At 34.1% G+C, this 13,969-nt stretch overlaps 1 protein-coding gene across 1 annotated transcript in view; it reads right to left on the bottom strand.

The window, feature by feature from the left end:
• The window catches only part of LOC108692005 (bifunctional methylenetetrahydrofolate dehydrogenase/cyclohydrolase, mitochondrial), a 94,349-nt gene extending 83,301 nt beyond the window's left edge, over positions 1–11,048 (bottom strand). The window contains exons 1-2 of the mRNA XM_018200076.1: positions 10,933–11,048; positions 9,823–9,933 (exon numbers count right to left, since the gene is read on the bottom strand). The gene's annotated coding sequence lies outside the window, so the exon portion shown is untranslated. The remainder of the gene's footprint in view (positions 1–9,822; positions 9,934–10,932) is intronic.
• Positions 11,049–13,969: the final 2,921 nt, after the last annotated feature.

A 13,969-nucleotide genomic window follows, 5' to 3' on the forward strand; every position in this document is an offset into this window, starting at 1 on the left:
TTTATTTGCAATATTTTAAAAATTTATATATCCGCAAATTTATATAAACTCATCACAAGTATCAAATTTATTCAAAATATATTCTAAATCCTAATAATGAGCTTGATATTTGAATCAAGATTATTAAAATAACATAATTTCAATTTGCTTATTATAAATCATTTAAAAAAAAATAACCCTGTTTTCGCTAGAAGCGAATATTATTGCTTATTTTATATTTGCTTATATTTATATTTATATTTGCTTATATTTATATTGTTGTATTTTTATAAGTATTTTTTACATTTATATATATATAATTTTGCAAACCGTGTGCTAAAATCTTTTTCAATCTAAAAACACAATCATGAACAGAATCAGAATGATAAAGAAATATTAAATTAACAAGCAATTTAATAATTCTTAATGCTCACAAGTATCTTAAAAAGATATTAATTTTTTCACATTTTTCAAAAGTCTAGAGTAATAAAAAAACTTGGGATGGACAAGAAAAAGTTCAGATTGTAGATGGAAGAAATTTAGGGAACAAAATATAATTACAGACGAAGGGTTAAAAGTATGAAGTGTATGAAAATTTTATGTTAATTAGTTAAGTTTATTTCTTCGTACGTAAAAACGTATTCTCTAAATTCTTTGGAGTAAAATTTCACTCTAAAGAATGAAAAATTGAGCTAAAAATTGATCTTGAAATAAAGTGGCTCAAATTTTCAATCTTTAAGAGTGAGATTTCACTCTTCAAAATGAGATTCATTCTACAAGTTTTAGAGAGTATCAATTAGAGAATATCGATACTGTGTCACTCAATATAGAGTTCTAGGATTAATAAGCAAATGAATGTCGATAAGTATAATATCAAACTCACGAATGCACTAGCATAGACTACTTTGCAACAGGCGGCTTTAGGCAGGAATTTACAGAGTCGCGAACGGAGCGAAAACGAGGGTAGACGGCGATGACGATGAAGCAAGCTGAGGTCAAAGGTGATACGAATTGATTCGTAGGGAGACGAATGAAAGCTCGTCGAGGTCTCATGAAAGGGATGAAACGCAAACTTTTCAACGACCCGATGTGAAGGGCGCGATTTCTTCCCCATCAGACTTTTTCCTCCTTCTTCTCTTCCTTTACGGCTTTCCAACCCTTTTGCGTGAACGACGCTTCCAGATAGACTTTCTGAAAAGGGCAACGATATTTTCTGACTTTCCTCCGTAGCAGCGCTACCTGCATATTAAAATCTCGTTAACGCCGTCGCTCAAAATTATCTTACGCCTTTCTTTTTTCTTCTCGCTGACTTTAATGCGTAGCCGTCGGGTGAAGCTGTAATCGATGCCAAAAAAGAAAAACACTTTTATTTTTAGTACTTTAGCAAATGCGCGAAATTGGAATATGAGTTTATACAGACAAATTAGTGTAATTACATTTGGAAAAAATTATAATTATTCTTTTTTAAGTCGTTATGAAGCAATTAAACATTACAGAATACTAATCTCATCGATGATAAATGCGTTTCCCAATGGCGATATTTAAAAGATAATGCGTATAAAAATCTGGATTTATTTTTCCTTAACCTGGAAATAGTTATCTAGTTTTTTATTTTGCATAAATATCAACTGGAATGTTTTTACGCCCCAATTAAGTCTATTGAAATGTCTATTATTAATTAGACATATATATTACTGACTGTTCTGCAATTTATTGGTATTTGAAATCATTACGTATGTAGATTTATTTAATATTTTTTAAAAAGGTATGAAAAATAAATATGAATCCTCGATCAGTAAACAAAACTACTGTGATTTAATTTTTTTTGCTGTTAGTAAAAATCATCTCAGGTAACTATTCCCGAATTAAAGATGTGTATATTGCGATGATATTTCATAGAATTGTTAACGAGAGATGCATGAAACGCGCTCATCTCAATCTAAAGTCGGACTCTATATGATCAGTCCCACCTAATCAGTGCCTACTCGCTGTTTGTAGGTAATTATACGATCAATTTAACAGATAACTATAAAGTCATATAAGCGTCTGTCTGATTTAATTGCATTAGTTTAATGCTTAGGTTATTTATTCTGTTATTATCAATAAAACAAAATGCAGAATGCGGTGGTAATGATGTAATATTTCGTAGGTAATTGCTTTTTATAACCAAGAGATGGTTATTAATTTTCGCGCTTAGTATTTTATTGTAGCTCTTTATTCTTTATAACATTATATTTCATCTATATTTTCATTATAATGTTTTATTTATAATTAAAGAGAGTAAACTCTTTGTAGAATCAATATGACTAACTGATTGTGAGTCGTACGAGTGTAAACACATCAATTGTAACTTTTTCTTTGATACTTTTGTTATTCCAGATTATGGATTTTAATTCATTGAAAATAAGTAGATAAGGCAATTGTTCAGAAAATAGTTTTTTTTGTATAGTATAATGTATGAATCTAAATATCAATAAACATGTCAATATATTAATAAATTCATAATCTTATAAAAGTAATATATTGTGGATCATTTAATTTTCATTTCTGTAACTTTTTTGTAAAAAAAAGGGAATCATATATTTAGGTTATATTGAGTATAACTGAAATGCTTTTTTTTTTAAATCTTCACTCCATATGAATATTTGAATATTTGCTTTTCAGAAAAGTGTTTTTAATTTTGAATTTAGCAAAAAATTAGAAAAATTCGCAAAGCTTAAAGATAAGCCATGTATTATAGTTTTATCAAAACTGCAGAGATATTTTACTTGAATTTTCTTCTTCTATCGTTCTTATACTCTGTACATATGGGGTACATGTAGGTATAAACGGTAAACATATTATGCAAGATAAACAGAACAAATAATGTACTACTAATAATGTTACGCGTCGTAGGGCTGCTTGTTAATTGATAAGAACGGCTAATCAAAATTAATGCGGCCATCGTTAACGACGACGATGTCGAACTTTCTCCAAGGTCCATTCGTCTCTTTCACAAGGATCAGACTCAGCTAGATTCAGGAAACCTCTGGTGAAACCCGACGGTCCTACCGCGAGAATATCCGGACGTTTGTCAAACGTTTTCTTGCCGCGACTTGTCGGAATCGGCCCCGACAAATTGGCTAGCGAGGCAAAAAGCGATACCGAGCTTTCGGCGTGTCTGTATATGTCGCACGTTGGTCGGCTGTTACGGAGAGCGAATCCCTTTCGTCGCTTTTTGCATGGGCCTGGCAAACTCGCGCGGTAGTTCGCAAGATTTCTCTATTACGCGTAATGAAACGATGCGGTTACGTCTGAAAACACGACAGTGGGATGGTTAAACGAGATAATTCATAGCGGCCTTGGAGAATGGACGAGTTCTGGCTGTTTTGATACGAAATAGCGGAAAGCTTGCCGAGAAATTAAACGCAATTACAGTCGCGATTATGATCCCTTACAATGCGGTAGCAAATATTTTGGCAGCTTGATTTTCGAAAGGATATCACAATAAAAGAAGACTGTTTTAGAAATTTAATTTACACAAATATTCTTGAATAAAAATTATTCTTAAAAATTTTAACAGATATATGAATAATTAAACAACAATTTAATAAGTAAAATTTAATATAAATAAAATGTAATGAATAATTACGTAAGATTTAAAAACAATAAGTAATTATATTTATTAAATTTCTTATGTAATATATAATAAATATATTATATTTAATAAGTAATTAAATTTATTTCATTTATTAAATATTTTTTAAATTTATTAATAAATGTTTATATAAGTATATAAAAAAAAGACAAGAATAGTAAGATAGTGAATGCATTCCATGTATTGTTATATTCTCTAATACGTGTTTGCAAGAATTGAGTTAACAGTAAACTCAATTACAAAGTCATTTATAAAAAGTGTGTTTGATTGTGATTATGAAAAATAGTTGAGCTTTCTTGATTGTCAACTATCAATCGGTGGTCACCGTAAGGGTAAGAGCTAAGCTGAGAAAGTAGGACGATCTTATGAAAGCGAGGGGAACTATGCTCATAAAAGTCGACTCCGAACTTTACATCCAGGATCGACTCGAGTTCGGTTTGACACATCACAGGAAAGTTATAATTCGGCTTCAATTTGGCACATTTGGCTGAAGAAGTTCAGAGTCTCGCTCCTTGGAACGCGCCGTGAAACTTTATATTCACGGTCGATATGGATAAAATATACGCGTTTACTGACGATGTTTGAATTAATAATTTTCGTCACCGGGTAAGCGATCGACTTTCAACCAAGTATCGGAAAAGTTTACTGGTTCTTTTCTGTATCGCGTGAGATCGCTATTTATTTATATCAAAATATATGCATCACTTCACCGTTCGAGGATAAATCACCGTACATTATAACTCCTTTTTCTTTCCAAGATTTTATTAATCGGAAAGCTTGCATACATCATCCCTCCCTTATGTATAAAATCCATCACGGAGAATCTCTTCCGACTAGTTTCTAGTTGGGTAATTGTTGGGTAATACTTTAAGTGTCAAGGGTAGAACGTTTTACCAACGGCTTATTCCCGGCCGCTCCATTTATTATGGCCCCAAATTTATCACGGTTGCGAATTTGTCGCTGTGGCGAAATTTCGTGGATTGAGTCGACGTGGGTTGAGTCCACGCGTTTCTGCCGATGGTTCACCATGCGAATAGTGCCCACCTGCTTCATAGGAGGGAGAGAAGAGGTCATGTGTGTATGTCGCGGCGTACGTGCGGCGACTGTGAACGTGGATGAGGCTTAATAATGGTGGAAACTCGCGGCCTAACATTCCAACGTGACCGCTGGCATACGCGGTTAGCACACCTGAGGGATTTTGAGTTATGACCGGAAACGACGTCGGCAGCAGCGGTCAGGGCAGACGCAGAGGGTGATACAGGTGAACGAAGGGTCGTAGGGTGCGACGCGAGGGACTTGGAGGGATTAGGTGGACGGGATGGCGGGGACGCGCTTTGGGATTGCGGACGAAAGCGAATAGGTCGAGGACGTAATACGGTGACGCGCAAGTCCGCGTCGCCTGCGACCTAGCATTAATTATTTCATATCCAGAACTCAATTTCCCATCTGACTAAAACAGAGTCAATTCTGTCCTTCGTCGGCTCGAGTGGATCAGCGATATTAATATCGAAATGTATATGATGAGCCATTTAAAGTGATTCTTGAGATCTTGATTAAAAGAGAAAACAGAAACATGAATTATTTTATTATGTGAACTAAATATTTCTAATACGTGTTATAAATTATATATATTATAAATACCGTCAAGAATTTAATTCTTTGAAATTAATATCAAAATGTGTAAGTTATTAATACGATTATTAACACTGACTCAGTGAGCCTCATTTAATATATGTCGATTAAAAGGTACTAATAAGTCAGGAATTAATAATACAACACACTTAAAAAAATAAATATTAAAAGTTCATTTTAATAAGAATAGTTCAATTTTTTGCGGATGTAATATAAAGAAAATGGAACCGTTTGACATTTTTATTTAAAATGACAATTTTTATAATAATATAAATAAAAAAATTAAAAATTAATAGTAAATTTAAATAGTAACATATTTTTATCCTAACATCACTTCATATAGAAAACCCTACACTAATCATGTGAAAAATCATATGAAAAAAGTCCCGGTAACATGAGTTAGTTTTCACATCCTCAGTAGCACTATTTATTGGCATAATATTGACCTAATATGTTCCTAATGCAATTAGTCCGGTATATACCTAATGCAATGTCAACTGCCAATGTATTGTCAATAAATTACTGTTAGGGATGTAGCTTATAATATGATAAACGAAAGATGTTACGAACACAAGACTCAATAATGGATAATTTTTGAGTTATATCAAAGGTATAAAATTTGTGCTCACAGAGCACCTTTGATACATTATAGTTCGAAAATTGTTCATTATTGAATTTGATGTATATGACATCTTTTTTGTTCATCACATTATATTAAGTTACATATATGTGAAAACTAATTCATTTCACTAAGATAATTTTTTATATAATTATGATCTTTTAACTATCAAATGGTGATGCTACATTTTGTAAAATACGTAATGCGAAACGAGTATTAGCTCGTAACGCGAATTAACGAGCATCCTATAATCAAGAGGATCCCGTAAAAGTACGATTAGGTACGGCGAACCATTATTCTCTGATGTCGCGAGAAGACCGTCGTGTATCTGTAATCCGCTGTGCTCGTCGACAAAATTGAAATCTAGAAGCAGTGCTGGGTGTCGAGCTAATTACGTCTGCCACCGTCGATGTATCGGCTGCCATCGTCGAATATTGCAGCTCGGTGCTATCCGCGGCAGTCGACGACAATTATTGGCTTGATTGTAAGTATCTTCTTGCTGTAATTGGACTGTCAGTGAAGTACTTGCACACAGTCAATTATCGCGAAAAAGACACGATTGGGCCGTCACTTCGAGCTTCACGTTCGCGTGTAACTTACGGCAACAAGTGGAACTTATAAAGTACGACTATGTCAACGTTCCATTCGTTTCATTTCGAGTTACTAGAAAATTGAAGTTAAATCGAAAAACTATATATAATTTTTCTCCTCTTACATCTGTTACTTTATTAATTTGAGCGTTTACGAATAAAATCGATTTATGTAATGTATAAGAATATACAAGTAAGATTTGATTTTTATATAAATAAAGCAATATGAGTATACAAGGTAACGGTTTTAAGAAATGCACTTTTCTGATACGAACAACTGCGAATTTCATTATCAGCTGTATCGCTGAACTACGGTGTACTTCATCGTACACCGTCCCGCACTTCAAAAGTTCTCCTGCTAAAAGCTGATGCCGTTCTTTTACGGCAGGTCATTAATGATTAATTGCCTTTCAACGTACGGCAGCCACGATCAATCGATCGCGATCGACAGCAACTCTTTCCTGTTTCTCTCTTTCCTTTCTTCCTCTCTCTCTCTCTCTCTCTCTCTCTTCGACCATCCACTCCTCGACGCTCGACTCGCATTTACCACTGATGGTTTTGCACGCAATTTGGAGTCACGCCAGAATGTGGTTTCCCACGACCATCGTGGGAGGAGGATACCGTGGGAGGTGTACCGAGCGGAGCCGGATTGTGAGATGGAACAGAAGATAGGCAGTCCGATCGGCTTCTGGACGCGCGGATGCAGCGTATTTGAGCGGATTGCCAAGTAGCTGCTGTGCCGCATTCCACAGAATCCGATGGTCCGCCATTAAGTTTTCGTTCAATTGTAGATTAAAGTTTTCTTCTGACGCTTTTTGAATAATCTGCTTTTGTGAATTTCAATTTTATCCGTTCTCCTTGAATCAAGCAATTCTATTCATATTTTAATATCATAATTAAATATCATTATTAGGTTTTATTTAAAAGGCTAATATTTACATGAAAAGAACGATTTTGCAGAAGCATCTAAAAATTTAGTTAGATACAAATCTGAAAATAATTTTGTTGAGTTGTTAAAGTTGTTATGTATAGGATGCTAAAATTTAATAAGTAACGTACATAATAAGTAAGTATGTTGTAAAGAATTTTGACACATTCTAGTATCCAGCTTGAACATCCTATGTAACTATTTTGAAAATTCAATAAAGTTATCTAATTTATATTTAATTAAATTTTTAATAATGACATACGCATATAGACCAAGTATTCTGTCCATAGCTTGAAACCGGAAGATGGTAGTTTAACAGAGTCCATGTGTCTCTTTCTTTCTTAAAAGAGGGGAATGTTCTTTGCTCTTGACAGTTGCAGGTATGAAATAAAATGAAATAGCACGAATATTCAACGGCTACTTAAACTGTTAAGTTCTAGTTTCATCCCCCACTACTGAAAAGCATGCTTGATCTATGTTATTGATTTTTAGACTAACTTTAGCTAAACTCTTCTCTCCTCGCATAGTTTGTTCTTATTTTAAGATCATCTTAAGTAATATTTTAAGATTATTAAAATATTTATTAATATCACAATATAACATTGAACGAAATTTATATCCAGAAAAATAATTTATCTTATTTTTTCATGGAAAAAAGAGTAAAACGATGAAGTAACACACACACACACACACACACACACACACACACACACACACACAAACGTAGTAAAAGAAAATAAAATTTCTCATGGATTGCGAACGTGCTTTTCTGAGAACATATGAGAATTTATTTACTTCGAAATGCTATCTAGAATATCATGTGAGAAACTTATGAAGCGACTTCCTGGCTTTAGGAAGGATTTAAACAAGAGCTTCTCACTCATGGTGCTTCATGGTGAGCGTCCGCAAACCATTCACGGGGTTTCTCGCGTGCGGCGATGTTTTTGCGAATGTTCAGCGTATGTTTGCGTGGCTGGCCTGCGGCTATAGACGTTCATAGATGTACTCACATATGCATTCTACCTTGAGTTTACTACGTTCGTTTGCACATTTGTGCGAGTTGGACGCAACTTGACCACAAAGAACAACCGTGTCCCAAAAGCTATTAAAGCTACCGGGAGAGTATATTAATTCCCTTAGAATTATCCTTACGATAATATTAATCCCTAGGAAATTCTCTCCTCTAAACATTGCTTTCAATTTCGATTTTACTTTGCAAATTACTTCGAAATTCGCGGAAGCGCGTATTAAAATAAACACTATTCAACTGTGACGACTGTCACATTCTATCATTTTTATATCTTTGAGTCGCACCGGTTTTCGTTCTCACTTCACAGTGCACATACGGATCTAGACAAACTGACGTACGCATACCCAGAGGGAGACAAAGGAAGGATATGAAACATCCGGCGATGGGGATACTGTTAAAATGTCGCCTTCGGGGTCTTCTTGCAAAGCTACCGACTGAGTCATCATTCCACGTCTCCTTTTCAGCTTGCAAGATTATTCTTCCCGGGTAGGACGAATAGCGACGTTCGCGCGGGGGAGTTGCTAAGAAATTTTATGACGCTAGAAAGGACGCCGAGAAATCCGTGCGACATGCTTAAAAGCTCGTTCGGAGATCGTCGCGGATTATGCTGGAGATTTCGGTGCGCGATGTCGTCTATATGTCGCGCTGTAAATTGTCGCTGTCGCGATACAACTGACTCATATTATTTAGAATTACATCACGATTAATTTTAATCTATCTCGTTGGAATTTTATAAAAGACTGTTATTTTTATATCTCATGTGCATTATAAATTCAATCAAGATATTGAAATAAAATACAATGAATTATAAAGCGAGCGAATTAAATTACACAGTTGGAAAATTTGTATTAAATTTAACGTATCTCAAACGGTCTATTCAAATTTTTGTGTTAATTTAACATAAGATGACTATTTTAAGAAATAATATAATATACAATTATTACATAAAAAATTGGCATAAATTGTGAAGGTACATTTCTTCGGTAAAATTACACATTTCTTATAATATGTTAAATTGACACATTTCAATAAAATTAATATTTAAAAATTTTCATTTCAAAATACATTATTTTTATATTAATTGTTCACTTATGAATAAAGTGTATTATTTTAACTGAAGAAATGTTGAACATTAATTTAGCACAAAATGTTTAAATAAGAATCACATTATGTTAAATTAACACTGATATATTAAGCTTTCAACCAAAAAATTTTAACAACGATCGATTTAAAATACGAAATGTTTTTTACTGCGTGGAATAAAAATAAAATTAATAAACAAATAATAATTAGATAATATTCGATGCTGAATTTAAAATGTAAGGTAAAATCCAATGCTTTTCTTGTAACTTACATTTTTCTTTTCGGAAAAGCAGGAAGATAGAAAAATCGCATAAAATACGGAACCTTCAAGTAATCGGTGATCGCTTAAGGGATAAGTTGGGCTCTCGTTGCTTCCTTCGCAAGTATCATCGATCAGTTGATCTAAATTCACTGCATTTCGGAGTGCAGGTTGTCCTGAAACAAAACGAGTGCCTTAACTTACACAAAAAAATAAAAATAAATATGTGTACTCAACAATAAATTTGATGTAATTATTTTGCATCTATATTTTTCATATTATACAAAGTTGTAATTGCACTTATTAGATATGTACGAATAATTAAGATATTTCGACATAACAATCTCGCAATCGTAATACAATAGAAATAACTTTCTCTTTTTTTATAGTCCCTGGTGGAAAAAATTTGTAAGAGTCCAAAAAATATAAAAAAATGACAAATTCTAACAAATTCAGACAATATTACCTGAAATTATTATTATCTGAAATTTGACGGAGAATATTTCATTTTAAGTTCTATAATTCGTCCGAATTTGAACATTTCGGATACATTCGGAGAAATTTAGGACGAATTCGAATACATTTTGACTATATTTTGGACAATTTCGGACACATTCGAACAAATTTTTTCCAAGGAGTTGCTTAAAAAACATCCAGAGAAAAAGTTGCTTCGATTTAAAGAAATTTTCTTTATTTGCCGTACGGTTAAAGAAAAAATTTCCTTGATTTGTGAAAAAATTTCTTTAATTTAAACATTATTTTTTTAAATCAAATAAAATTTATTTTATTTAAAAAAATTATGTTTAATTATGTTAAATCCAAGAAATAATGTTCAAATTATGATTTCTCTAAATCAAATAAATTTTATTTGATTAAAAAAAAATATTTAAATCAAAGAAATTTTTTCATAAATCAAAGGAATTTTTTCTTTAACTGTATAGTAAAGAAAATTTTTTTTAAATCGAAGCAAGCTTTTCTTTGAGTGAAATGTAGGAAAAACAGATACTTTTATAAATAAGCAACGAGCTTATCAAACGTATGAAACGAACACATCGTCGATCGAGCAGAACTAGCATAACGAGCGCGCGAGAAGAGATATAAGATGCGCAGTAATAATATAGCTATAAGATTAATTGCGAGATGCGAAGGATGGAGCGTACATACGCTTTACATACTTGTACGTTGTAACATCGAGTGTCTCGCAATGCTCCGGCACACGTCGAGTATCTTGGACTAACACTTCTGGCAGAGCATCTTACGCACGTACCATTATTCGTGTATATACGCCGCTCGCGGCGCGACGGTTACTCATGACGCCCGCTAAACGTATCCAAGGTCGTGACGTCATGTTGTTTGCGCGGCGCGACCCACTGTTTGTATATCGTCAATATCTCTCAAGACGCAGTTGCGACGAGTGTCTCAAAGTGCGCCATCGCACCTTATACGCGGAAATTATAGAATTATCACACTATTCACAGTCTTATTTCAAGTTTCGTCGTGAATACTGGCCTCAAAAATCGATCCGCGATTGGCTGATTCTTACGACCGAATCAATGCGAAATAATGCGCAATTCACGAGCAAATATATCTATCATCAGTAATAAATATCGTTAATAATAAATGTATTTTGTTTGAAATCGTCGTACGACTATACAATATCGCGCTTTGATCGTCCATTTTCAAATCGACCGTACGTTTGAATTGCAGTTGCCAGCTTGACTCGTGTTGTGTCACTGACGTGAAGTTGCTGCTCTTTGAGAATGTCGGGGATACACAGCAGTCTGTCTCAAGTAGTGACGCGTTTAATCTAGTAAATACAATCCGCGACTAAGGCAGCACAGAATCGTGCATAATATAACGTATAATAAAGCGTAAGAAAATCAACAAGGGTCTCTTATGAATAAGAAAACGAAGGACTATGGTCGGTATTCATAGTCAGTTCTTATATTCATGATCGTCTTAAGTTTTGTCTTGAGGTGTCACGAACCAATCGGAGGGTCGCATTAGCGTCTTAAGATGTTATTTATTAAGACGGTCTTGAAATAAGAACTGACTATGAATATCGATCTTTGATTGGTTAATTTTCTTATGTATTACGCGTTCTACTTTATGCAAGACTATGCTCCCCCGCCTTATGTTTGTAGTTTGGTATTTGCGTAACGTAAGTTCTACGTGTCGGTCAGGGTCGGCTATTCGTCAAGTCACGCGTTCTCCACGACATTCGTTTGATTGAGATCTGCAAGGCTGGAATTCGACAAAAGGACGACCGTACCTCATCGCTCCTCCCCTTCGTTTCGTGAAACGTGACTTACGCGACTCGCCACTTGCGTGGAATTTAGTTTGACGAGACTGTCCTCTTCCTCCCCGCGCCATGTTTGATTCGCGTCGCGACGCGGCATAATTATAGACATAGCGTTCCACTCGACGCTTGCTTTATGGAATTATTTCTTATTGTTCTTATTGTTAATCGAGTGTTAAATAAGGATAAATAATAGAATAGAATTTATTTACATTTCAACATATACAGCTTAGAAGGAGACTTGGTTTATAGAAATACTTAATTCATTCATACTTACATTTCTCTCCCACATTTTACAATTACAAACCTAAACTATTATTATACATTCTCTTTTATCTATACATAATCTCTATATCATAGCCCTATCACAGTCTATTATTGTCTATATTTTTTTTTTTTTATATATATTCCTTATATTCCTTTTCTTATTTACCTCTATCTCTACATAACATTTCTCTACTCGCATTTCTCTCTATCTTTCCTTATATTCTTTAACTACACATTTCTATCTACATCCTTTCCGTTTTATTTTCTATTGGTCTCATTACAATGCATTTCATTAATTTATAAATAGATAATAAATTACCTATAAGGATAAATAATATTCGCGACCGTTGTGAGCATTAAACGATCGAAACTCATATCTAAGGTGCATTCAGACGTTATTAACGCTATTTATGTCATTAAATCTTCATCATTGTTATTAGACATGTAAAACAAGAATAGAATGGTACAAACAGTGCCAATAGTGTCTTCTCCTACACATCTCTAAAGCATTTTTTGAAATTTGAGGATTGAACGTTCACGTAGAAAAAATAGTGCTCTCATTTCGCGGCGCGAACGAGAGAGGTCGCAAATGGGCCAAATAAGTACGTTCGTTTTCTATATGAGTTCGTTTTCTATATTTCTATCCCCACTCCTCGAATGTTCAATCTAGACAACTGCGTCTATGGGCATAAAGCGTCCGCGTTTTGCACTGTTCGCACGATAAACATTGGGAGCGTCGTTCAAAGTGATTTGAAGTGACGTGCGATCATTGATTTCGGTAACTGTGTTTCGCGATTGTAATTAATCGTGTTCTCGCGAGTGTTGTGTGAGTGCAACGAGGAAGGTCTGAGAGGAGGAGGAGGTTTGGGCGGCATCGTGCGTCGGCGGAGCAACTTCGAGGTAATTACACAGATAACCAAGCATGCTTAGCAAAATCGCGCAAATCTGCGATTGTCTATAATGCTGGCAACTTGTCGTATAAATTTATCTTTAACGGTCTCGAATCTTAAATATACCAACATTGTAGCAATCGAGTCAACACACGCGCTAACAGTTTAACGGCAAAATGGTAGCATTATTGTTTAAATCAAAGGATAAATGTAAAATTAGCAAATACGAATCAACAGTTAGACGTGTGTAAAATCGTATACTTTATTCTTGAGAAAAATTAACAAACGTTCCGACCACTTCCTCAGTGTAAAAATAAAAATGTTTAAATTTAATAAAAAAAGATGCGATGCGAAGCAAATTGGAGTATCGTTTTTTTAATCATGTATTCATAAAATGTTGTCTGTCTGTATTTAACAAAATACTCAAATCTTTCAGATTATTTGTGATTTAATAAAGGTTTCGAAGGTTTTTATTTTTACACTGAGAAAGGCCCAATCGAAAGGGTTGAAACGTTTGTTAATTTTTTTTCAAGAATGAAGTATACAATTTTACACATGTCTAACTTGTGTGTATTGACTCGCATTGGCTGATTTTACATTTATCCTTGAATTTATTCATTGGAGCCTATATCAAGATTGATAGTTATTATTATTTAAAATATTAATTATTTCCTGCGCGCGTTATAACAGTTCTTGTATTTTGCTTGTATTTTACAGATCACAACGCAGTTACAACGTCGCCGTTGCCTATAGTGA

This window comes from Atta colombica, unplaced genomic scaffold (assembly GCF_001594045.1).
Source record: "Atta colombica isolate Treedump-2 unplaced genomic scaffold, Acol1.0 scaffold55, whole genome shotgun sequence".
NCBI lineage: Eukaryota > Metazoa > Arthropoda > Insecta > Hymenoptera > Formicidae > Atta > Atta colombica.